This window comes from Marmota marmota, unplaced genomic scaffold (assembly GCF_001458135.2).
Source record: "Marmota marmota marmota unplaced genomic scaffold, marMar, whole genome shotgun sequence".
Taxonomy (NCBI): Eukaryota; Metazoa; Chordata; class Mammalia; order Rodentia; family Sciuridae; genus Marmota; species Marmota marmota.
The window spans coordinates 54,285,661-54,310,741 of NW_026000037.1; the positions used below are offsets into that span (position 1 = coordinate 54,285,661).

At 35.8% G+C, this 25,081-nt stretch overlaps 1 protein-coding gene across 11 annotated transcripts in view; it reads left to right on the plus strand.

Moving 5' to 3' along the window:
* The first annotated feature begins 18,870 nt into the window (after positions 1-18,870).
* The window catches only part of B3galt1 (beta-1,3-galactosyltransferase 1), a 558,180-nt gene continuing 551,969 nt past the window's right edge, over positions 18,871-25,081 (plus strand). For 5 of the 11 annotated variants that reach the window (XM_048812420.1, XM_048812422.1, XM_048812421.1 and 2 more), the window contains exon 1: positions 19,260-20,072. The gene's annotated coding sequence lies outside the window, so the exon portion shown is untranslated. Of the gene's footprint in view, positions 20,073-25,081 lie in introns of all 11 variants that reach the window. The other 6 variants (XR_007350973.1, XR_007350974.1, XR_007350975.1 and 3 more) reach the window with 3 other exon arrangements.

Here is a 25,081-nt window from a genome sequence, read left to right on the forward strand (position 1 = left end):
ATGTCAGGGGCAGGAGGGATTAAGTTTGTAGACTGAACACAATACCAGGAAACATGGGGTCTGCAGGTGATGTGATAGATTAAGAATTGACTCCTCCACCACATGAGTGGAACCAGGGGAAATCTCTGAGGTGCAGTCTTCCAGGGCAGATCAGCAATGGTAGGGCCCTGGAGGTATGCTGATTTAAAAATTTCAGACCAATTGCCATTCAGTGAAGAGCCTAGAGCCTACCTAAGACTAAACCCAGCCTCCAGGAATTCCACCTAGGGTATTACCTCTCTCACTCTAGCAATCTGGAAGCTAGATAGAGCACATGCTCCAGAAGACCCCACCTAAAACTGCTGAGAAGAGAAGCTGAGAATCCTTTGAACTTCAAAAGGAACAATTCTTTAAATTTTAGTTGAGATTTTATTTTTCCTCTCTCTCTTTTTCCTTCTCTCTGTTTAATTGTGACTTTAATGATTCAAGGACATTTATATATATTCATATTTCTTTTCTTTCTCACTCCTAGCATTTTCAAAAGCCAGTTATTTTTCATTAATTGGCTTTTTGAGCACTAGGGTGAATAATTAGTATATTTCAGTTTTGTTTTTCAGTCTTTTAATATATATATATATATTCACCTGTTTTTCTTAATTCCTTTCTCTTTTATTGTATCATTGATTTCTAGTTTCATTCCAATATGATCTGATAGAGTGCAGGATAGTATCTTGGAGAAAATATAGCCTCCTCAACAAATGGTGCTGGGCAAACTGGAAATCCATATGTAATGATATGAAATTAGATCCCTATCTCTCACCTTGCACAAAACTCAACTCAAAGTGGATCAAGAACATAGGCATTAGTTCAGAGACCCTGTGCCTACTAGAAGAAAAAGTAGGTCCAATTCTTCATCTTGTTGGCTTAGAAACCAAATTCTTCAACAAGACTTTTAAAGCACAAGAAGGAAAATCAAGAATTAATAAATGGAATGATGTTAAATTAAAAAGATTCTTCACAGCAAAGAAAACAATCAGGAATGTGAAGAGACAGCCTACAGAGTGAGAGGAAAAACTTAACCTGTACCTCAGAGCATTAATCTCCAGAATGTATAGAGAACTCTAAAAACTTAACATTGAAGAGGAGGAGCAGGAGGAGGAGGAGGAGGAGGAGGAAAAAACAAATAACCCAATCAATCCATGGGCAGAGGAACTAAACAGGTACTTCACAGAAGAAATAGTCAACAAATATATGAAAAAAAGTTTCACATCCCAAGCAATTAGAGAAAGGCAAATTAAAACCACACTGAGATTTCATCTCACTCCAGTCATAATGGTAATTATCAAGAATACAAGTAGCAATAAATGGTGATGAGGATATGCGGGAAAGGGTACACTCATACATTGATGGTAGGACTGCAAATTGGTGCAACCACTCTAGAAAGCAGTATGGAGATTCCTCAGAAGGCTTGGAATGGAACTACCATTTAACTCAGTTATCCCACTCCCCAACATATACTCAAAGGAGTTAAAATTAGCATAATATAGTGATGTGGCCACATCAATGTTTACAACAGCTCAATTCACAATAGCTAAGCTGTGGAACCAACCGAGATGCCTTTCAACAGATGAATAGATAAAGAAAAGGTGGTACATATATACAACAGTACATTACTCACCCATAAAGAAGAAATAAATTATGGCATTTGAAGGTAAATGGATGGAACTGGAGACTGTCATGCTAAGTAAAATTAGCCAATTCCAAAAGACCAAAGGCTGAATGTTCTCTTGCTCTCTCTGGTATGTTGATGCTAGCACACAATAAGGAAGGTAAAGAGAGTAAGAATAGAAGTCAATGGATTAGACAAAAGAGAATGCAGGGAAGGGAGTGGAGATGAGAATAGGAAAGACAGTAGAATGAGTCAGACATAACTTTCCTGCATTCATATATGAACACACAATCAGTGTAACTCCATATCATGTACAACCACAAAAAATGGGGAGTTATACTTCATGGATGTATGTCAAAAAAATTCTGTCATGTATAACTAAAAAGAATAAATAAATTAAAAATAATCACTTAAACAAAGAGCTTCATGCTTTTTAAGACATGTTCACTTTCAGCTTCAAGTAATCATACTTCAGCTTTAAAATAACTCATGAACAGAAATGGGAAGTATTTCCATTTTACATGAGTTTACACATGTGTTCATAAGAGTAGTGGTTGGCTCAGGTGCACAACTATGAATATCAGACTTAAAATGCAAGGGTATGTTTTCTTTTTTATTTGATTTAAATTGATTTCTGATACATAAAAACAATGCATATTAATGGGGTAACATGTGATATACCCATATGTATATACATTATATAATGTTTCAATCAGTTTAAACACATTTATCTCCTCAAATATTTATCAATTGTTTATGATGAAAACTTTCAACATTGTTTTAGTATTCCGAAATGTACAATCATTATCTATCAACACCTTACTATGCAAGAGCACATCAGAACTTCTTGCTCCTAACTGTAACTCAGCACCTATTGGTTAATTTTTCTCCATCCTCCCTACACCCTTGCTCTTCCCAGTCTCTGCTAAGATCCATTCTACTGTAAATTTCCATTAGATCAACTTTTTTAGATTCCACATATCAGTGAGATCATATGGTACTTGTCTTTCTGTGCCTAGCCTATTTAACCGAACATGATGATCTTTAGTCCCACTCACATTGTCAAAAAGGACAGTATTTCATTCTTTTGTGGCTGAATGTATGTATATGTACATATTTTATTTATTTATTAATCAGATGATAGATATTTATATTGTTTCCATTCTTGGCTAATGTGAATAGTGTTGCAACAAACATGGGAATACAGACGTCTCTTCAACATACTGATCTCATTTCACTTGCATATATACTAGGAGTGGGATTGCTGAATCCTTTGGTAGTTTTACTTTTAGTTTTTCCAGGAACCTTAATAATATTATCCGTTGTGGCTGTACTAATTTAACTTCTCACCAATGATGCGAGCTTCCCACTCCCTTTTCTTCAAACCTCACTAGCACTTATTGTCTTCAGCCTTTTTGATAGTAGCCATTCATACTAGGATAAGGGGACATCTTGCCATGGTTTTGATTTGTATTTTCCTGATGACCAGTAATGTTGAGTATTTTTTCATGTACTAGCTGGTCATTTGTATGTATGTCTACTGATTTTTTTATAATCATGTTCCCTAGGCTGATCTTGAACTCCTGGGCTCAAGTAACACTCCTGCCTTAACCTCCTGAGTAGCTGGGGTTCCAGTCCTGGGCCACCACACCCAACCATATATCTTCTTCTTTTTTATGTCTGTTAGGTCTTGGGTCTATTTTCTATTTGGGTTGTTTGTATTTTGCTATTGAGTTTTCTTAAGCCCTCAAATTATGGCTCTTAGCTGTCAGATGTATAGTTGGAAAAGACTCTCATTCTACTGGTCCCTTTACTCTGTTGATGGTTTCCTTTGGTGTGCAGAAGCTTTTAACTCAGTGTCATCTATTTGTTTATATTAGCTTTTGTTTCTTGTGCTTTTGGTCTTTGTCCAAAAGATCCTTGCCCATTCCAGTGTCCTAAAGCATTTCCTCTATGTTTTCTTGCAGTAATTTCATAGTTTTAGTAATACACGTAAGTCGATTCATTTTGACTCCATTTTTATAACTGGTGATAAGAAGGAATCCAGATTCATTCTTCTACATGTGGCTATCCAGTTGGCCCAGCACCATTTATGGAAAAGCCAGTACTTTCTCCAAGGATGTTCTTAGCACTTTTGTCTAAAATTAGTTGTCTATAGATGGGCTCATCCCTAGGCTCTGAATTCTGCTCTATTGTTCTGTATATCTGTTCTTATGATCAAATCATGCTGTTTTGATTACAACAGCTCAGTAGTATATTTTGCAGTCTACTAGTGCAGTGTCTCCTGCTTTGCCCTTCTCACTCAAGGTAGATTTGACTTTTTTGTTGTTCCATATAATTTTATGTTTTGAAGAATAGCAACAATGTTTTGATAGAGATTGCTTTGATTCTTCAGATTTTGAATAATATAGACATTTTAACAGTATGACTCTTCTAATTCATCAACAGGGGATGTCTCCCTAATTTTTGTGGCCTACTCAAACTCTTTCTTCAATGTTTTATAACTTTCTTTGTACATATATTTTACAACTTTGGTTAAATGTATTTAGACAGTTTTTGGTAACTATTGCAAATTAGAATGCTTTCTTGATTTATATTTCAAATACTTCACTATTGGCAGATAGCAATGCTACTGATTTTGTGTCCTGCAGCTTTGCTGAATTACCTTATTAGTTTGAACAGTTTTCTAGTGGAGTCTTTGGTACTTTGTATAAGATCAGGTTATCCGAAAACAGTGAATTTGACTTCTTCGTTTTCAATTTGAATACCCTTTATTTTTCTTGTTGATTGTTCTGGCTAGGACTTCCAGCACTGCATTAAATAAGAGTGGTGAAAGTGGGAATCCTTAAAATGATTCACATCTTAGAAGGAAAGTTTTCAGCTTTTCTGCACACAGTATAATGTTAGATATTGGCTTATAAATAGCCTTGTTATGTTGAGGTACATTCCTTGTATACCTAATTTGTTCCTAATTAGTTCAGTGTTTTTATGATGAAATGATTTGAATTTGCCTTCTGTGCACCTCTTGAGATGACCTATGGTTTTTGTCCTTCAGTTTATTGATATGCTGTATTATGTTTATTAAGTTGTGTATTTAAATCACCTTTATATCCCTCAGATAAATCCTACTTGATCATGACAAACACTCTTTTTGATGTGCTGTTAGATTCAGTCTGATAGAATTTAACTGACAAATTTTGCACCTATGTTAATCAAGAATATTGTCCTGTAATTTTCAATTTTCATTCTTTCTCCTCCCTCCCTTCCTTCCTTCCTTCCTTCCTTCCTTCCTTCCTTCCTTCCTTCCTTCCTTTCTTTCTTTCTTTCTTTCTTTCTTTTCATTATGTACCTTTGGTATCAACATAATTATGATCTTAAAGAATGTGCTTGTAACTATTCCTTTCTCTTCTATTTTTTTTTTAGAATAATTTAACAAGAATTGGTATTGTTTCTTTTTTAGATATTTAGTAGAACTCATGAAGCTGATCCTGGGCTTTACTTTGATGGTAGATTTTATTACTAATTCAGTCACATTACTTGTTATTGGTCTGCTCATGTTTCCTAACTACAAATCAAGCGTTCTTTCCACTACTCTATAACACTTCTTTTTGATTAAAAAGGGAAAACTATTCTGAGTTTTCAGGAATTTTCTCAGCAGAAAGAAAATCAAACGGGTGATTTGGTTATTTGTCCATTATTATGCCTTTCCTAAATACATTCTTCATTTTGAATGAAAGTGAGAAATTTGAACACATTTTCCTTCATTCAATTTTTGGATCTAAGACTTCGGCATAGAGTGCCTGAGGAGGCAAAGAATGTAGAGACTGCTATCAATGTCAGTCATTGCTTTCCTCTCCCTTTTATGTCTGAAAATGCATATTATGGTGAGGAAATAAAAATGCTCATGAACTCAATTAGGGATTCTAAATAAGAAAAGAAGATTTGGTAGAAGAATGTAAGCTTGGTCCTAAATGGTAACTAATGCTTACCTTTCATGAGAGGGGCAGAAGGGACTGTCAGAGCCTGTGTCTTAAGTCATTGGAAAGGGGAAGCTTCTTTTCAGTGCTAGATTTTTGTTACTTTTTAGAAACTGGAAACAGTTTTGGCAGGTAATCAACTTTTAAAAGAGATAAGTCAGAAATTTAAATTTTTATATTGCTAATAGCATTTTAAACTGTTGTAAGACACTGAATGGCTAGAAAAAGCATGTATGAAGACCCAAAAGAGCCAATCTGTGATTTCTACCTGGGGGATATTGATAATACTAGACATATCCATAAAAAGGTATGGAATTAAAACAATGAGCAGATTTTGACAGGTAACTGAGGAGAAGTAGAGAGAGGAATATTGTCTAGACTAGTTTTACATTTAAAAACTGACAAATGTTCATTGACTCTCTTTTTTCTTGTGTTATTAATAGAAACCCTGGATATTTTTGGCATTTAAAATTATTTCAGAACAAAACAAACAAATGGAAGGAAGAATCAGGATTTAGGTGCAGCACTAAGACAAATATATTTTTGTGAGTTAGTTTCTAGAAGCATACGCATAAAATATATCAAAATCACCAAAATATTTTAGTCTTAAAGAGGTGGTGAGAGATTCTGGAGTAACAGATCCCTCAATATAGTGGAGGGTATTCTAACATTCCAAGACAAGATCTGCATCATTTTTAAGAAGTAAGAAAAAGAGAGTCCAAAAGCTAAGAATATCCAGTATCCTATAGCCAAGCTAAAAGGACATTTAGGATTAAGTGAGATCTCCTCTGCCAAAAGCTGCTGGGCAGTCAGGATGGGTCAGAGCAGAGAGATATTCAGCAGCTCTGGCGCCAGCAAAAGCATAGATGGCCTTGGCAACTGCCATTTGCTGTTGTGCAGTAGGAGGAGGCTGGGAGTCTAATAAGAACGTATTTAGGAGGCTGGAGTGGAGGATAGTGGTATGAGGTAGGGAAAAGTGAGCAACAGTGGAGGAAGACCACTTCCTGTTTGTAACTTGTGAAGATTTGGACAAAAATGAGAAGTGTGCTGTGCCTCTGATTGTGGAATGTCACTTTGAGTGTGTTGATCCCAGTAAGAAGTGGTGTTAAAAGAGGTAGACTTGAGTGTTTGGGGGTTGGGGAAAATCTTCCTGAATTTTGAGTAGTATAAGTTGTGTCAGCCAAGAAATGCTTCAAGCAGGATTTGGAATTTTGATAAGGATACTTGTTTTTCTTATTTTGAAATAATTAGAATAATTTTCATTAAAAAGTCAATGTAATCTCTTCATCAAGAGATAATCAGTACCACTTTCAGAATATGTAAGGAATATATAAAATATATACACATATCTTGTGTATAGTTTATATATATTACATAATATATGATGTGCAATTTTATATATGTAATATATACATAAAACTGTACAGACATATAATATATAAATAAAACTTTTATATATTCTTCATATACATATATAAATATATAGACACATACACAAATGTACACACACACACACACACACACATACACACGTGCATATTTGCATTCTGAGATGGGCCAGACTCATAAATGATTTCATTCTAGTTTGCATAGATTAAGTCTCACTTTTTCTGTTGTAAATGTCTCTATATGAGTTTTGAAAAATGTATCATGTCATGTAACCAACATTATAATTTCCTAATAGTTGCACTGCCCTAAAAAAGTGTACTGTGTTGAGCAATCCCAACCTAAATCCCTGGCAACCACTGTTTGTTTACTATTTCTATACATTTTCCTTTTCTAGAATGTCATAAATGTGGAATAACATTGTAAATAACCTTTGCAGACTGGCTTCTTTTTATTAGCAATATGAATTTAAGATTCATCCATGTCTTCTCTAGGTTATTTGCTTATTATCTTTATTTTTCATATCTGAATAATGTTCCATTCTATGGGATATAATAGCTTTTTGAATGCACTCACTTATTCAAGGCCATTTTGGTCACTTTAAGTTTTTGATTATGGAAAAAGTTACTAACGATATTCATATATAGGCATGACTTTTCAACTCAGTTTGTTCAGTGTTTTTATCAGGAAGGAATGTTGAATTTTATCAAGCATATTTTGTGCATCTATTGATGGCTTTTGTCCTCTACTCTGCTGTTATGCTGTGTCATGTTTATTGATTTGTGTATGTTGAACCACCTCATATCCCTGGGATGAATTCCATTTTTATCATGGTGAATAATAGATGCCAAGGAGTGTAATTGCTAGGTCAAATGTTAAGATTATGCTTAGTTTGATAAAAAAAAAAATGGCCGAACTGCATTCCACAGTGGCTGCACCAGTGCATTCCCACCAGCAGTGAGTGTGAGGACCTAGTACATCTTCATCTGTCCTCAGTTCTGTGGGGTTTGGGATTTCAAGCCATTGTAACATGAGTGCAATGACATCTCACTGTTGTTTTAATTCATAATTCCCTCAGGACATACTACGCTGAACATGTTTCATGGGCTTCTTTGCCCTCTAAGCATCTTCTTTGGTGAGATCTTTTGTTTGGAACTTTTGTTCATTTGAAAATTGATCTGTTTTCCTATTCCATTTTAAGAGTTCTTTGCATATTTTGGATACAAGCCCTTTATCAAATATGTCTCTGGCAAATCTTCTTTCTGAGTACATGGCTTGTCTTCTCATTCTCTCATGGATATTTATAGAGCATAAATTTTAATTTTAATGAAGTCCAACTTATCAATTTTTCTCTTTCATGGATCAAGTTTGTTTTCTCTTAACAATATGTTACAAACATAAGCCCTTGCTAATAATAAATATGCATTTTTACTTTCCACAAAACAGAAAAAAAAATACTTTCAGGCACAGTGAAAATTAAGTGAGAATGGAATGCTTTTAAAGCACATTTAGTATAAAAGTGAAAAAACTATTCTATAAAATAGAATTTTATAAAATTTCTATTTTATAAATAAATGTGTTATTTCAAACATAATTTACATTTTTCCTATTTTTCTGATTATTTTTTCTTAAATTAATTTCTGACCTGGTATTACCATTGTCACAATTGTCATTGCAGATGTTTAAAGAAAATCAGAATTTCACCATGTCTTTGGTTAGGCTACTTAAAGGATAGCCTAGTTCTCGGTGATATAAAATAAAAAGCTTTTAAATCTAACAATGAGACTTCAAAGAGAAAAATACAGTGTGGAAGTGAATTTGAATGATAGAATTACTGAATTTAAAGATGAAATTTAAAATCAAATTCAAGACTATGGGTTGTTTGAGCCTTTTGGATCACCCCTGATTGATAATAATCAGGACAAGGAGTCTTATTACTAATTAAAGCTTGCATTTATTATTCCACTCTGGAATTTGCACACAAACTGTCTTTCATTTCTGATAATGTTAATCAAGTAAATTAGTATGAAATATGCACCCCCCAAAAAACAGATACCTTGCCTTGTGCCATTACTTCCTATCGTCTTCACAATTTCCCTTTGGAGGAACTAATATTACTCCACTTTACAACTGAGGAAAATGGATGCTGCAGGAAATTCAGGGAACTGACATAATAGCTAATATGGTGGACCTTGGTTTGAATGCAGGCCTGACTGGTAGAAAAGCCCATGCTTTCTCAACAACCCTTACAGAAATAATTATCATGAAGAACCAAGGGTATCATATGCTGACACAAACATTCCTCATTTGGTTGGGACACACAGATAGCTCCTGGTATGGGAGGAAACACACTTGAACCATATCATATGGTGTGATAGCAAGTGTAAGAAGAGGCCAGACAGAACTGAAATAAATCGGGAGGAAGAAGTAGTAATCTGTTCAATAAGCTGATTTCCTTTCCTTCTGGACAGCTGGACTATACATTCAGCCTCTTATAGTTAGTTATTCTGACCATGTCTGCATGTAATTTCCAGGCCTGACCCATAAAAAAACACCTAGATGATCTCCCTCTCTTTCCTCCTCTGTGCTTCTATCAGACTATATCCTTGAATATTGAGTATAGTAAGTGCTGCCAACCCCTGATCAGATCAGTACAAGAAAGGCACTTTCACTCTGCAATGTTAATAATATTTCCAGATTTATCTGTCACATCTGCTACTGTTACTTGACTAACACATAAATTGATACGAGAAGTGGGGTGCTACAAAATAACCTAAAATATGTGGACATATTTTAAATATAAAATATATGGAACAGGAGGCTGCAAGAAAATTAGTAACATGAGTTAGAACATTATGTAATGATACCATGAACAGGCAAAATGTTTGGAAAAATTGTTGTCTGCAATAAAATGAATAATACCAAGTACCTGCCAAACCTTTAGAAGTAGGAGAAGTTGGTAAATGCAATTATTAATAGTTTGTAATATTTGTTAACAGGTAAACTTTGCAAGATAATTTTTATTCTTTTTAAAATAAATTTTTACTGGTGCATTATAATCATATATAATATCAGGATTCATTGTTATATATTCATACATACACACAACAAAATTTGGCTAATTTCATTGCTCTTGTGCCTCCCCTTTCCCTCCTCTCCTCTCTCCCCCAGTCCCTTTCATCTACTGTATTGATCCCCTTCCTCTACTCTATTCTCATGATATCTCCTACCTTTTTTCCTTTTTTCTCTCTAGCTTCAACTTATGAAAGAAAACATATGAACCATGACTCTTTGAGTTTGGCTTAGTTCTCCTAAATAATGTTCTCAAGTTCCATTCATTTTCCCGCAAATGATATAATTTTGTTACTCTTTATGGCTGAATAAAACTCCATTCTGTATATATACCACATTTTCTTTAGTCATTCCTATGTTGTTGGACACCTCTGGTGACTCCATAATCTTGCTATTGTTAGCATGGTATTGTTAAAAAGAGGGACAAATTCAGTCAAGAATTGTGGGCTTTTAAACAGTAAGGATCAGGAATAAATAAAAGTTGAAACAAAAAAGGTAAACTGTTTAAAAAAAATCCCACTCGTTCTAGTTCATACATGTTAAGCAATATAATTTGAAACACATCAGAACCTTGGTTAATTAAATCATATTATAAGTATATCTACCCTACTCCTTTCTGATGATGTTAAAGAAGTTACACTGGGTTGAAAGTTAGGACCAGAAGGGTAAAGATAAAAACAAATAAACTAGGCTTAAGAATTATGTCTGAGGAGAACTTCAAGTGTAAAGACTGACATATGTGACCGTGTGGAAACAAGAAAAAAGCATATTACATGTTTGACGAATTACACTGTCAGAGAAATCAGATGTTTGGGTTTTTTAGAACAACCATGACAATAACAGAACTTTGACTCTCTAGAGTTTAAACAATCATCAAATTCCCAAACTTGCACCAGTAAGAAACAGGCTATAAAAAGATAGTTTATACCTCATCAACAGCCTCATACAGGATTACAGAAGATAATTTACAAGGAAGATGTTCTTTCAGTGGAAGGATACAAGAAAATTCCTCCGAGAAACTGGAATAGGATCTCATAAAGGATCTTCCCCTTACTCAAGATGGGAGTTTTCTCTACTGTGCAATGTTTTCTTGATTGTTATGGAACAGTGTTTCCTTGGTGTCTCCCACTATGGTCACTTCTAAGAAGACCATTTTTAATTAGTACAATGCATACTGTTGTTTGGGTATGCAGGTGTAGGACTTGTCTTTTATAGTTTGAGGAGGCATATCAAGTCTGGTAGAGTATAATAATAGAGATGTGCAGCACATCTTGATTTTGTGTGAAGTAAAAAAGAAAGGGGTAGACTATAGAAGAAACTGATGAGCTGTTCGCTGTAAGTTTTTCTCTTTCCTCCTGCTATTTCCAGATTTCTGTTTAGTTGATGTGGACATGTCATTGAGTTCTAGCCAATAAAATGCTAGTGTAAATGACACATGTCACACCTGAGTGACCTTTCTTGCATTCCTCAGTATTTTCATTCTCAGAATGAGTTTAAAAGCTGTGTGTTGAAAATGTAGGAGTCTGAATGACCACGTGGAACAAACCCCTTTGTTGCCTCATCACTACACTAACAAAGCAAGAAGATGGTTTTCTATTGTATTAAAACATTGACATATTAGAATTCTTCTGTTGCAAGATAGTCACCCTAACAAATACCTTAGAAAAACTTTCCAGAAAAAACATCAACAACAACAACAATGAAATAGAACCTAAAATTCACTTGCAATGAAGAAACATATGTATATTAGCAGGAAAAATGAGCAAAAATCCTCAGATAGAATTGAGCTTTGAAAGCATGTAAAAACATTGAGGCAAGTCAACTACCTCATCTTTATGATTATTCATGATCTTATATATTAATTAATAATGATGATTGCCTACATAATGAGAATATATTATGCATTTATCTTCAAGATCCTGTAGTAACTTTATTGTTACACCCATTTGACAGGTGAGCAAACTAAGACAGAGATGTATGTAACTTGCCTTGGTTTAACATCTCTTGTGATATAGACTTAGAATTGTACTCATATCTGTCCCCCAAATCCACATTCTTTTTAATTTTTTATATTTTTAAATTTTTTAACTGATATACAAAAGTAACCTAAATTCATAGTGCTTATTTCATTTCCATGTTTAGAAAGCTGAACAGTTTAAAATTTCCCTGCTATTACTCATTGAATATAAATGAAAATGTTTATATGATGGTTGAGGTCTTGAGGTTGAGTGTTCCAAAATGATCCAAATCATACTTCTATTAAATATATTTTAAATTGATCACTGAAACCAGCACTCATCTTAATGCACTACTTTTAGTAATATTCAGAAAATAGATAAAATATATATCTCATCTATGTTTATATCAGTTTATACTAGCCACTCTACTTCAGTGAATATAGACATAACACATGAATGATTTAATGAATAATTTTCATTTGTTTCTTGTGGGAAGTCAAACACAAAAATGTACTTGCACACATTTTAGGTCCCCCCCCCAACTCCTTTTGGCTGATCTGAAATTGTGCTTCATATAATTATTTTGTTACTCTCTAGAAAATTATAATGTTCTTGCCTCCAGAGGCTAAAGCCCAACAAAGAGGATCTATGTTCTAGTGCCAATACCAGCTGTTGGAAATTATCTTCCAGCTCAAATTTGGTGGATTGTTTTTTAGATTTTAGGGATTCTGGTTCCATTCTTAGAAATAACAATTTTTTTCAAAGGCTAAAAAGACATGAATTAGTTATCTTAAAATTTCTGAGTATGTACTATTAAAGGATTTCCAGGTTGCCACAACTGCTTGAGACCTCATATAGAGTTTAACAGACACTCCCATTATAGCATTTTGGTATACTTAACCAGGTGCTGTGACCCTGGGGTTCTGTTAGAAGGACTTAAGATGACATGTGGCTTGGTACTGGATTTGCTCAGGGAGATTTCCACTGAAGACTTAAAAACCATAGGGCAGTGGCTCTATAAGAGCTGATCAAGCAGGAGATGGTGGGGCAAGATACAGTCCAATACAAGAAAGATACATTGCCATCTAGTTCTCTCATACAAAGTAATATTGAGTCTAATGTGACATATTTCTAGAGTATCTAAAGCTTATAAAGATGTTTTAAAAATGTATCATGTTGAGAATCTGACTTATTTTACCCTATGCAGCCATATTTCACAATGTTCTTGTTATAAATATTTATAATTAATGTCTCAATTGAAAAGTGCTTGATGAGACTCTGAATTGCTTTTCTAAGAATGAGGTACTTGACTTGAATCAAGTACTATATAGGTCTAACTGTTGAGTATAATTAAGAAAAAAACTGAATACAGTGAATACACATAAAATATTTCAACCAAATACACTGAATAATACAAAAATAAAAAAGTTGTTATTGCAATTTTAGAAAAATGAAATTTTTGAAATAATGGGTTTTGTATTTGGAGATATTCATGTGGAACTATTAATAATTCACACCTTTAAAGAAAGAAAGATCATTTATAAAGAAAGAATTGTAAGTAATTTCAGACAGAACTGTAAAATTAGAACATGAGGATCTGGGTGATAAAATTTACAATATTCTAAATCACGTAAGTCAGATTTAAAAAAAAAATTCTGAAATGTGAAAGCAGATTTTCACTTTATGCTTAAATGAATATTACTAAGAAAATTAGGTTTTACTGCCACTTTTTAAAAATTTACTCCCACTTTTGCTTCTAATCACAGTTAAAAGTCCTTTCTGCTAGCAGCTAGAGGCAAATGGTACATGATATGATATTAAGCTCATAAACATGCTCTCAACTTCCTAGTTTATTTTAAAGCCTCAGTGATTCTTGACATAGCAAGGGCATAAAATATTTTGTTGGGTGTTTTTATTTTAGGGCTTCAACAGGGAGATGTGCAAGTCTATTACATTTTTCTTAGTGAATGTAAAAGTATTCCATGGTGCTCCCTGCGTATCTGTGTAGTCACCATGCAATAAAACAAAAGCAGCAATGGCTTTGCATGCTTCACTTACCAACTAAACAGCATAGCTTACTTCCCACTAACATCACCAGGTCAACAGTCAGTACACTAGCAGACTGCAAAAAGGTTACTGAAATATTTTTTGCAACTTGGTGTTATAGATATTCAGAGATGTGGATTTAAAATATCAATCCTGTTATAAAATATTAGTCCGTTGATAAATAGACAGTACAGCTTATGGATCATAGTATAGGCATGTAGTCAACTTTCCATCACAATATGAAAAACAACAGCAAAAAGAAATTGCTAAAGGAGAATGCTATAGGTTTATGTTTCACTTCAGGTACAAATATTAAGGCAGGCATTCAGAGCAAAATTTTTTTGAAAAAAAGAGCTTTGCAAACTTAATATCTAGAAAGTAATTATCAAGCTGCATGGCAGCATAAAGTCCTATTGATCCAAATTTCTCTTTCTGTATGAACTTCACAGACTTGCATGACTTGGCATCAGTAAAAGCTAATGATGATTCATGCTATTAGCTACAACAGGCCCAGTCCCTAGGAACTCAGCTCTGACCTTTCATTAGCACTTTTCTCCCAAGGCAAGTAGGATCATTCTCTAGGCATACTTCCTATTCACCCTAAAACACTTGGAGAATCAGTTAAAGGCCAGACTGGGTGAGGGGCTGGGATATTAAGGAAAAGTGAAGATTCAGTCTAAGGGGAGAAAGCACCTGACCTTGTAATCTAGTGAGCAATCCTGGAAACCCTGGAAAACAATTTACATGTTAAAATTTAAACTGTATAAAGTTAAAATAGTCAGTTACAAAAATGCATTTAAATGCTATCAGCTGGTTTTAACTTTTAGCAGCATTTACCTCTCTCCTCCCTCTAAAACCCTATTTAACATTTATGAATTCACTTTTCCTTGATCAAACATTTATTGAGCTCCTAGCACAATACTAGGCACTTAAGTAGAATTCTGTTATGGTAATACAGAAGTCATTAATTTTTTAAAATTAATTTTTTAAATTAATGTTTTAAATGGCTCCTGAAGCTAGTATTTATTCATAAACATAAGGAATGGCTGCACAAATAACTTGAAAACACTTCTCTTTCTTACTCCTTCTCATCTCTTATTGCATCTCCTTCAATCTCCCTTCTCCTGCAGGCACAGTCTCCTTTCACTTTTCCACTTCACATTGGACCAATGTAATGAGCAGGTGCTTTTAAAAATTAAGGCTAAAGGAATAAAAGCAAGCTTGAATTCTTTTAAACAAATAACCTAATTCTTAATTATAAAAATAGAAGATGGAATCTAATAAGGCAAAGAAGCATCTTTGTTGCAATATTGGTAATGGTTTGATTTCTGTAACACTACAAACACTTACTGAAGTATTGCATTAATAATAGCAGCAGTAAAGACTGTCAGGAATTAAAGACTTTAGGTCAGAAAAAGTTCTTGTATGGTATTCATTCTTCTGCATAAATCATTATCCCATCTCTGTTTCAAAACAGTGAACTTAAAATAACCTCACTCTTTTCTAATATGAAATAAAATCCCATTTGAATTAGCCTTTCTTCATTCTATGTGGATCAAATGCTTTTCACCCTAATCTTTCTATCACAATTCTCCTTTCAAAAGAAACCAAAGGTCTTCTCACCAGTCTCATGATCTCTGGTCAATACTTATAGTCAACATGGTTAATTAAGTTAATATTGTTCACTTTCCAGAGCTTCAACAATCTTATGCCGTTTTTTTGTTCTATTCTGCAATAAAAAAAAATTACTTTTTGTTAAATTTCAGAATAATCACCCCCACCCCCACAAAAATTAATACCATTTCTGCTTTCTCCCAAATACAAATGATCTCTCAGGCCTGCTCTCTGCTACACTTTGTCCTTGGATTCTTTTACTTTCTCTTGGATTCTGTGATTTCTCTCTGTTGATAGTTACCAAATCTCAAGTATGATGTGGTGATAAGAGTTTTGGGAGAGAAGTCTGAACACTTGCCATCTGGGAGTCCTGTTTCCTGTAAAGTTTTTGATGAGCAACTTTACTTTTACTCATTAGTGTGTATATATGTGCACATGTCCAAGTTTAAAGCACATTTTAAATAAAACTAATTATCATGTAACATGCTAAATCTAATTCTCTGTTAGTTTCTGTTGTCATCTTGTTTTGATTTTGCTTTATTCTTTCCATACGCACACCAAAAACTTGAGTAGCAAGCTTATAAGCACAAGAAATACCCATTGTTACAGATATTTTGGAGTTTTAAACATGAAGTTTTCTGTTTGGAGTAGTTACATTATTTGGGAAAAATAGATTTATTGAAGGTGTAACTAAAACCAAATTTTAAAAAAGTTTTGTACTTCATTTAAATTAAGATGCAAACCTTTAAACTTGCAAATTTCAATCATATTGGAACTTGCACAGTGAAGGAACTAAGGGGAAGAAAAATCCTAGCTGGACAACATAAATAGATAAAATATACCTGATAGTCAATTTGTCATAAAACTGGCAAAAGAGCCTCTTTGGAATACCTTCATCTATAGACATAGATATTAGCTAACCATAATGAACAGGGCTTTGAGGGAATTAAATTAATTCACAGTCAAGAGAGGGTAGTATTATCATTAAATTCCAGTTCTCCACCTTTTTAGAAGGGCTTTGCTACCAGAGCCCATTGTGGCTTGCAATTCCAATTATAAGTTAATCCTCACATCTGAGAAACGCAGGTATAGGTTTGATTTTGTTTTTAATCTCTATTTTTCAGATAAGGTATCCTGGGAAAGTTAAATGACCAGTCTGAGATTACTCACCCAGACATAACCAGAAGTGAAACTTGGCTGATTTCTCTCATTTCTTTCTTTTTCTGCTTGCTGAATGTAGCTTTTGTCATAACTGACTCCACTGAAGTAACATGGTTCCTATCCTTAATCAATATAGATTTCTTGTATCAATCAATATAAAATTATTGGACATTTTCATGATTAGTTGTTATTGATAAAAACAATGACCAAGCAAATTTCTTCTTCTACTAACAATTGAAGTGAGTTTTCTCACTACACAGGGAGAAGAAGAGATGTGTCTAAGTAGAAAAAAATAAACTAACATTAAACAGTTATTTAATTAAATATAATTGTTTCACTAAATATTAATATAATTACATAACACTGGGCTTTCTGTGCAGCGCATTCCATGAAATTCTTAACAGTGCATGATCACCTAGCATCAACATGCAATCTTTTCAGCTACTTCTAAAATTTTTTATCATCTTCAATTATTTTTAAATATTTCAAATTTTGCACTGTCAGTAGGTTGTTAATTGTACAGATTTGTTTTGCTCAGAGCTGCTCATACATAGGGCCAATAGTGTGAGTTATTAGCATTATACCTATATATCAGCTGTTGATTTTCATTAGGGTCTTTTTTCTATAAGGTAGCAATTATCTTAATCACTAAGGAATATGGTTTGTAACAGGACTATCTATTTTCAGGGATAACTGTTGTAACAGATAACATGTAAAAGTATTAAAACATACTGGAGAATAACACATTGGGCTTATAAAAATTATATAGATATTTGTGTTTGTGTATAGACATCTCTGCAAGTTTCTCACAACATTCTAATATCAAGATTAGCTTTCATTTGAAGATTATTCCAAATTTGTCTTCTATCAGGGATATTTCTGAAGTATCATTGTATTTTAATTTTCCAATATTTAGATTTAAATTTTTAGATTTGTACATTTTACAAACATCTACAGCTTCCCCTGTGAAGTTTGAACAAAGCTCACATTTATCTTTCTCTCCCAGACTTAAACTTCATTCCTATATTGATTTCCTCATATGGTCAATGAGAGTGTTGATTTTATTTCAAGTTACACAATATTAGCAAGAATTGCATAAATAATTTTAAAAAACTGAGCAAACAACAATAGTAAAACCTTCTCCAGATTAAAAATTAAAAGAGGTGTGGTCCACATTTCTATTTTTAACTTTTAATGATGAGCTTATTATCTGTATCAGTAGAGACATTTTTAACTTTGAATTTATTCTTTTTTATATTTATTTTTTAGTTGTAGATGGACAAATACCTTTACTTTGTTTATCTATTTGTATGTGGTGCTGAGGATCAAACCCAGTGCCTCATATGTGCAAGGCAAGCACTCTACCACTGAGACCCAGCCCCAGCCCAAGTAGAGCTGTTTTTTTAAGAAGAAATGGTCTGGTTCCAAAGCTAGATTCAAAATGACTGAAACAGTGAAAAACACAAGAAAACTGGAAAGAACAATGAAGATACACACGTATTTTTTGTTCTGTGAAAACATGGCAATATACATATATATTCCATAGTAACAGTTTTTTTATAGTGCTAAAAAATTTAGTCAGGTGTTTTAGTCAGGTGATTATTACAAAAGGAAAAGAATATATATATGTATGTATGTATATATATATGTACAATATATGATCTATATTGTANTATATATATATATATATATTGGCAATAGCTGCAGCAGCATAGCTAAAAAAATACTAAATTCCAACCACTTGCCAGACTATGTAGCTGAGTTATACACTTGATTGTTGACCCTCACATCAACCTGGTAAGGGGATATGACTCCCTACTTAAAGGCATGTGTGTGTAGGGGTCACTTGGGGAAGACCCCTTGTCTATTAACACCTTCATGTAGAACTGGATTTTGTTTACTTTTCTCCCTAGAATGTGGAACATAGACTTTTTGGAACTCTGGCTCATTCACACATATTTGCACTGAAGGGACTTAAAATGCCCCACAAGGAAAGTTCATTACAGTTTTGAGGAGAGTGGCATGGGAGAAGAGTTTGTCACTTTGTTTTTTTCTTTTCTTGCTAAATAACATAACTTTGCTACTGTTGAGTCAGACACACACTATAAACAAAACAAATACAAAAAAATTTCTATTGTATCATTGAGACTTGGTTATCTAAAGAAAAAGAGTAAACTAATTACGTTGCTTGCTTAAACTGCGGTTCTTTTTTATTTGTTTGTTTTTGTTTTTTGGTTCCAGGGGAGTGCAGTTGTGGGAAGTTTATTTGGAGCGGAGATAAGGAAGGTCCGCGGCTCTACCTACAACTTTAAGAACATTGCTTCCCTGGTTTCTTTCAAAGCTCAGGCACCCTTCTGGGTTTATTACTAGGAGGAAGCCTGAGAAGTACCACTCTTTTCTGCTGCCGAAGGGAGGACGGGGGCGCTGTCTAGTGACTGCTTGATTCCTTCAAGGAGGAGACCACCCCATGGGATTCGCTCTCCAAGAGCGCCTTTGGTACTCGCGTCCCAAGACCGCCACACAGCGATGCCAAAGCTCTGAATCTCCGGGCCGAGGCTCTGGGGACAGCGTTACCCCAGGACGCCCTTTCCTGCCAGGACGCGCGCTGCTAGCTGTCAGAGAGCGCCCCAGGCCCAGCTCGGTGGACAGGGCTTTCTCACCGCACCTAAGGCTCCAGAGCCAAGAACCCCTCACGACGCCCCTCTCCCGCTCCTCCCCCATCCCAAACCCCAACAGCACAACGCCGCCTCTCCCGGAAACAAGCCTGCTGAGCAAAGGCGGAGGAAAACTTGGGCCTTCCGCTCTGATTGGTCTCCCCCAGCCGCGCGGGGCTAGGCAGCGATTGGCTGCCGGGCGTTGTCAGTCGCCGAGGCCAGAGCCATCGCCGGGGAAGCGCAGCCGGGCTCGGTGCTCCGGCTGCCGCCGCGGCTGCACGACTGGTGCAGCTGAGCGAGCTCGCGCGGGCTCCTCCGCCGCCGCCTCCGCTGCTGCCCACCCCGCCGCGCCGCCGTAGCCGCCGGTCTTGCAGGAGGCCGCCGGGGAGGGGCGGCCGAGAGAGCTGAGCACGAGGAGGCGGAGGCGGCAGAGAAGTGATGCTGGCGCCGAGGATCCGGGCAAAGGCAGCGGAGCAGCAGCATCTTCGGGACCCTGGCTGCAGCGTCCCTGTGGCCCGTGGGCCAGTCCAGCGGCCAGAGACCACGTGCGGGGCGGGTAAGGTGCGGCCCCCAGGACCGCTTCTGTGATCTTTGAGGGTTACGAGACTCCCAGTGGCCGGGGCATCAGAGAAAGGTGTTTGGGACCCGGACAGCGAGTCCCGACGTTAGGTGAGGCTGATGCCGGTGCCCGTGTGGCTTCAGCTTGTGTGTTCTCCCTTCCGCGTTGACAGACTTTGACAGCGCGTGGCTGGCATTGTGTGTGAGTGTATGTATGTGTATATGTGTATGCGCGCGCACACACGCGGTTCGGGGCACTTTGCAGGGAGAGAGGTGGGTCCCCTCTGCATGGACCGATGCCCTTCAAGGATCCAGGTTGGGATGGAGTGAATAGGATGCTCTTGGCTCAGTGGGAGAAAGAATTCACAAAGCCCAGTCTACCGTGGATCGTCAAGATCCGGGCAAATTGAACTTTATTGCCTTAATGAAAATGAGCTGTGGATCTAGCGCGCCAGGGAAGAGGCGCGTTCACCGAGGCTCCCCAAAGTCCCACATTGCGCTGGGGACTTGGGAGGAGAAAAGGAAAGTAATGGTTGGTTCGTCTCGCTGAAGAAAAGGAGGAAAGAAAAATTGGGGGGAGCAGTCTAGACCTGGGGAATGGAGACTTTTAGGTGTCTGAAGTGGATGCTCACTGCACTTTCAGGAGCGCAGATTTGAGAGTGGAAAGAATCCAGCACTGAGGGACTAGCAGAGGCTCCTCCCGCCCGGTGGCGCCGTAGGGCGTAAGTGTCCGCGACCCGACAACTCAGAGGCGGAGTGGGGCTTTGGTACGTGATGACCAGGTGTCCAGGTGGACCCACTGCCCCCGCCCCCCCCAGCCCGCCTTAACCCGCGTGCCCTCCCGGATTGAGACCAGCCCGGAGTGCTCTGGCAGCAGTCAAATGTCAGGTGGGCAGCTCCACCCTCCAAGAAAGTTCAAACCCGCAACCAGACTTAGAGCACGTTAACCACTAAAGGCAACCCGGTTTATGTACCCAGCTTCCTCCAGAGATACTTTGTTTTTATTTCGTATCACATTATTTTATCTTATAAAGCCACTGGGAGTTTCACTTATGCTGCAACCCCTTCCGCAGAAGGCAACGTTTATGTGCTGCTGCTAAGGAATCTTGCTGTCAGGCTAAGTCCAGATCTCGGTGGCTAAGTGCAGTGGTTTCTGGATCCCGGTTCAGGACAAACAAACTTGGTCTTGGCGATGGTTTTCTATGTGGTCCTATGGTCTCCGTAGGATCTCTGCTAGGAAAACTTCTTGCGATGTCTTGATACTAAGAAGCCGTCCCCTTCCTGGCTCAGATGGGAAGAATCTTCAGTCCTTCACAAAGGCAATGGGGTTGCAGGAATGGAGGTGGAGAGGGCAGCTCACTGCCTGTCAGTTCTGGTAAAACGAAAATTGGCCAGATCTTGAACTGGGAACAGTACTTACCTATATCGCCTCTTAATTTCTTTCACTGGAGGAATCATTTGTCCAGGAAACAAAACAAATCACAACACAACAAAAACACCCAAACCTAAACCACAGGAACCACTTTGGTTAGGCTCATTTTTGATTTGGGAAAACAGAGAAAATGAAAGTAAGACTGTAGAAATGAAAGAAATACTGTAGAAAATCAGAAGGGAGCTGTCCAAAATGTCAGACTTTTTCGATGGTTTTGTTTGTTGGTTTAATTGCAAAGATTCTGTTTTTCCCAATTTAGTAACCAAGTTATTCTGAAGCAGATAAATAACTTATAGTAAACTAGCAGTAATGTTTGGTGTCTGAAAACTGTTGAGTGTTTTTTAATCACTTAATTGATAATTGATGAGCTGTAAATGTAATTTTTAGTATGATTTTAGTTAAACATATTGCATTCTTAGCATTTATCATATCTGGCTAAAAAGTCTGGTTTTCTGATATAATTAAAGTATAGAGGTTGTTAGGTTTCCATATAACATTGATCTTCTTTCACATGATATTGTTGTTGTAGCAACATTTTAGTTATTGAAACATTGTTTAGGACATTGTTAAGGTTATTAAGCACATTAAGCTGTTGATTTTGGTTTTGTGTTTCATTTATGCAATCGGATGGGCTGGCAGAAAAAAAACTATCCCCTTATGAGTTATTAATGGGGGAAATAAGATTAAAATGTGCTATACATTATTAATAAATATTTTTTTAAAAAAGGCTTAAGTCAAAACTAAGTTACCAATAACATCCAACACTAAAAATGGAGCTTCTAAAGAAAATTTTAACAAATTGGCTAAGGAAGTGCTTTTTATTTTGATATCAGGTAACACCTTATAAATCTACTATATTATGTATTGGGATAAACCACAAGTCCTAAAAGGGAATGAGTCTTTGTACTTATTTTAAGGTGATCTTTTTTTAAGGCAACTTTTACTCTGAGAAATAATTTTGCAGATAATTAAATGTATTTTTCATGTATATAATGAAGTGTAGATAAATGTGTCAATTGGCATAAGTATTGGGATAAAACAGGAGGTATATCTAAGTGCAAGCAGAAATAATGCAGGATGTGAGGGTCAGGGTGGGATACAGGTTTATAGGTGGTAATGAATAATGCTAGTCACTTAGTTTATACAAGCAATTCAAGTTCTGCTGGTTCTACTAATGCTCTTCAATTTTGACTTGTTTTGCTGAGGGGTAGCCCATGAATTTAGAGTGTCATATATCCTGGATGGATTTTAGTAACTCAAGTAAATGTCAACTTGTCAAGGCACTAGGCCACTAAATTCGCTTTTTGACCTATACCAAATTTTAATTTCAGTGCTTACTGGTCAACTTTTCTAAAAAGATCATACTTCATATGAAAAGCAATGCAATAGATAACATTGTATTTTGAAATAGAATTTACTTGTCAAATTAGAGTTTGTACATGAATAGATATGATGATGAGTTTTGTTTTTATTTTACAGCAATTTGTTTTTATTCATGGTGAAGTCATTCTTTTTCTAAAAAGAACAATTTTAAGGGAATTACAGTCCTTACCCAGTATTAAATGAGAAATTCATTCTGAATATCTGCTTTTCTCTGCCTGCCTACCTCTCTCTCTCTCTCTCTCTCTCACACACACACACACACACACACATACATACACACACACACATGCACAGAATGTAGCCAGAAAGTAACTACTGTGCATTTGAAATCAATTTCCAAGCCCACTCTGAATGGTAAGTGTCCATAATAGGGGAATATTTCATTGTCCTTAGTAATCATTTATTACTTAATTATGATATTGGCTTATTCAATTAAAATATAATAATTTGTACTGTATTTCTATTCTGTGTAGGCCACTGGTCTAGTTGCTTATTATATATCACAGAATAAATCTGACGAAGAACCCTGCCCTTATGAGATTTATGTTCTACTTTTGGTAAAATAGATAATAAAATGGAATTATAACTAATATAGAATATTTATCTCCTATCAATCTATTTATTTCTAAACCCTCTATCCCATGGCTCAATCTCTTTCCATCTCATTTTCTGTCCAGCTAATGTATACCCATCCATATATAGCTACATAAATATGCTCAAATTAATGTAAGCACTGAAAGTAATCACAATGGTAATCCAAAGCATGTTGCTCCTGAAGTTCTGAGGAGAACCATGAAAACACTGCATGAGATATGAGGGTTAAAGGCAAAAGGAGGGATTCCAAAATGACTAAGCAATGAAATGAAAATGTATCTGATATATTTAATGATATATTTAGAATATCTTCAAAATCAAATTGAAAAAAATTTTTTTTTGGAGAAACTAGGGTGAAAGTGTTTATCCTTTAACATATCTCTCTCAAGTTAACAACATATTAAAAGGCATTTATTAATGACTATCCAAGGTCACATCTATGTAACCTCATCCAAAGGATGGATGAGTCAGTATTGATAAGGATGAATTCAAAAGCATAACTCAGTTGAGAAATATTTCTTCTTCTACATTGAAAGTGTCACATTCATGAATGTACCTCTATAAAAGCTGATCAAAACCCCTAGTGCTTGAGGTCAGAGTTTTGTAAAGTTTATACATCAAAAAGTTATTTACCGGGGCTGGGGATGTGGCTCAAGCGGTAGCGCGCTCGCCTGGCATGCGTGCGGCCTGGGTTCAATCCTCAGAACCACATACAAACAAAGATGTTGTGCCCGCCGATAACTAAAAAAAAAATAAATAAATAAATATTAAAAAAAGTTATTTACCATCTGATATTCTAATAAGAAATACTATAACATTTACAAATTTTCCAACTAAGTTAGTCTTTAGTTAAATATTAATTAGGGGGAACAGAGATGTATTTCACGGTAGCTTGCAGGAGGTGCTGGGTTAGATGCCCACTATCACAAAAACAAAACAAAACAAAAATCAAAAACAAACAGATCAATATGGTTATTCAGACAGTCCAAATATGAATAAAACTTGGCAAAATTTTACTTAGGTTTTATTCTTCCATGTATAAAATTTTGCAATTATGGTTTCAATTTTATTTTGCTTCTATTTCTTTATTTTCTTTAGGGTCTTTAGCTTGCATATCAACAGAATTTTTACTGAGGTGCAGTCATGCATGCCCGTAATCCCAGCAACTCCAGAGGCTGAGACAGGAGGATCACAAGTTGAAGGATAGCCTCAGCAACTTAGCAAGACCCTCAGCAAGTTAGAGAGAATCTGTCTCAAAAAAATAAAAAGGACTGGGCACTTAGTTTGGTGGTAAAGGGATACTGGGTTCAATTCCCACTAGACAACAACAACAACAAACAACAACAACAGCAAAACAAAACAAAACAAAAAATAAACACAAGAAGAAGAAAGATAAGGAGAAAAAGAAGAAGGAAAGGAAGAAAAAATATTACTCAGCCTCATATGAAGAATGGGAACCTAGTATTGATTTTCAACAACTAATTTGTGAATGATACTTTCATATTACAGGAAAGTTGAAATTGTACCAACAAGAAGCTCTACTATGTAATAAATTAATATCAACCATTTTGAACATTCTAATGTGCTAAGATTAGCAC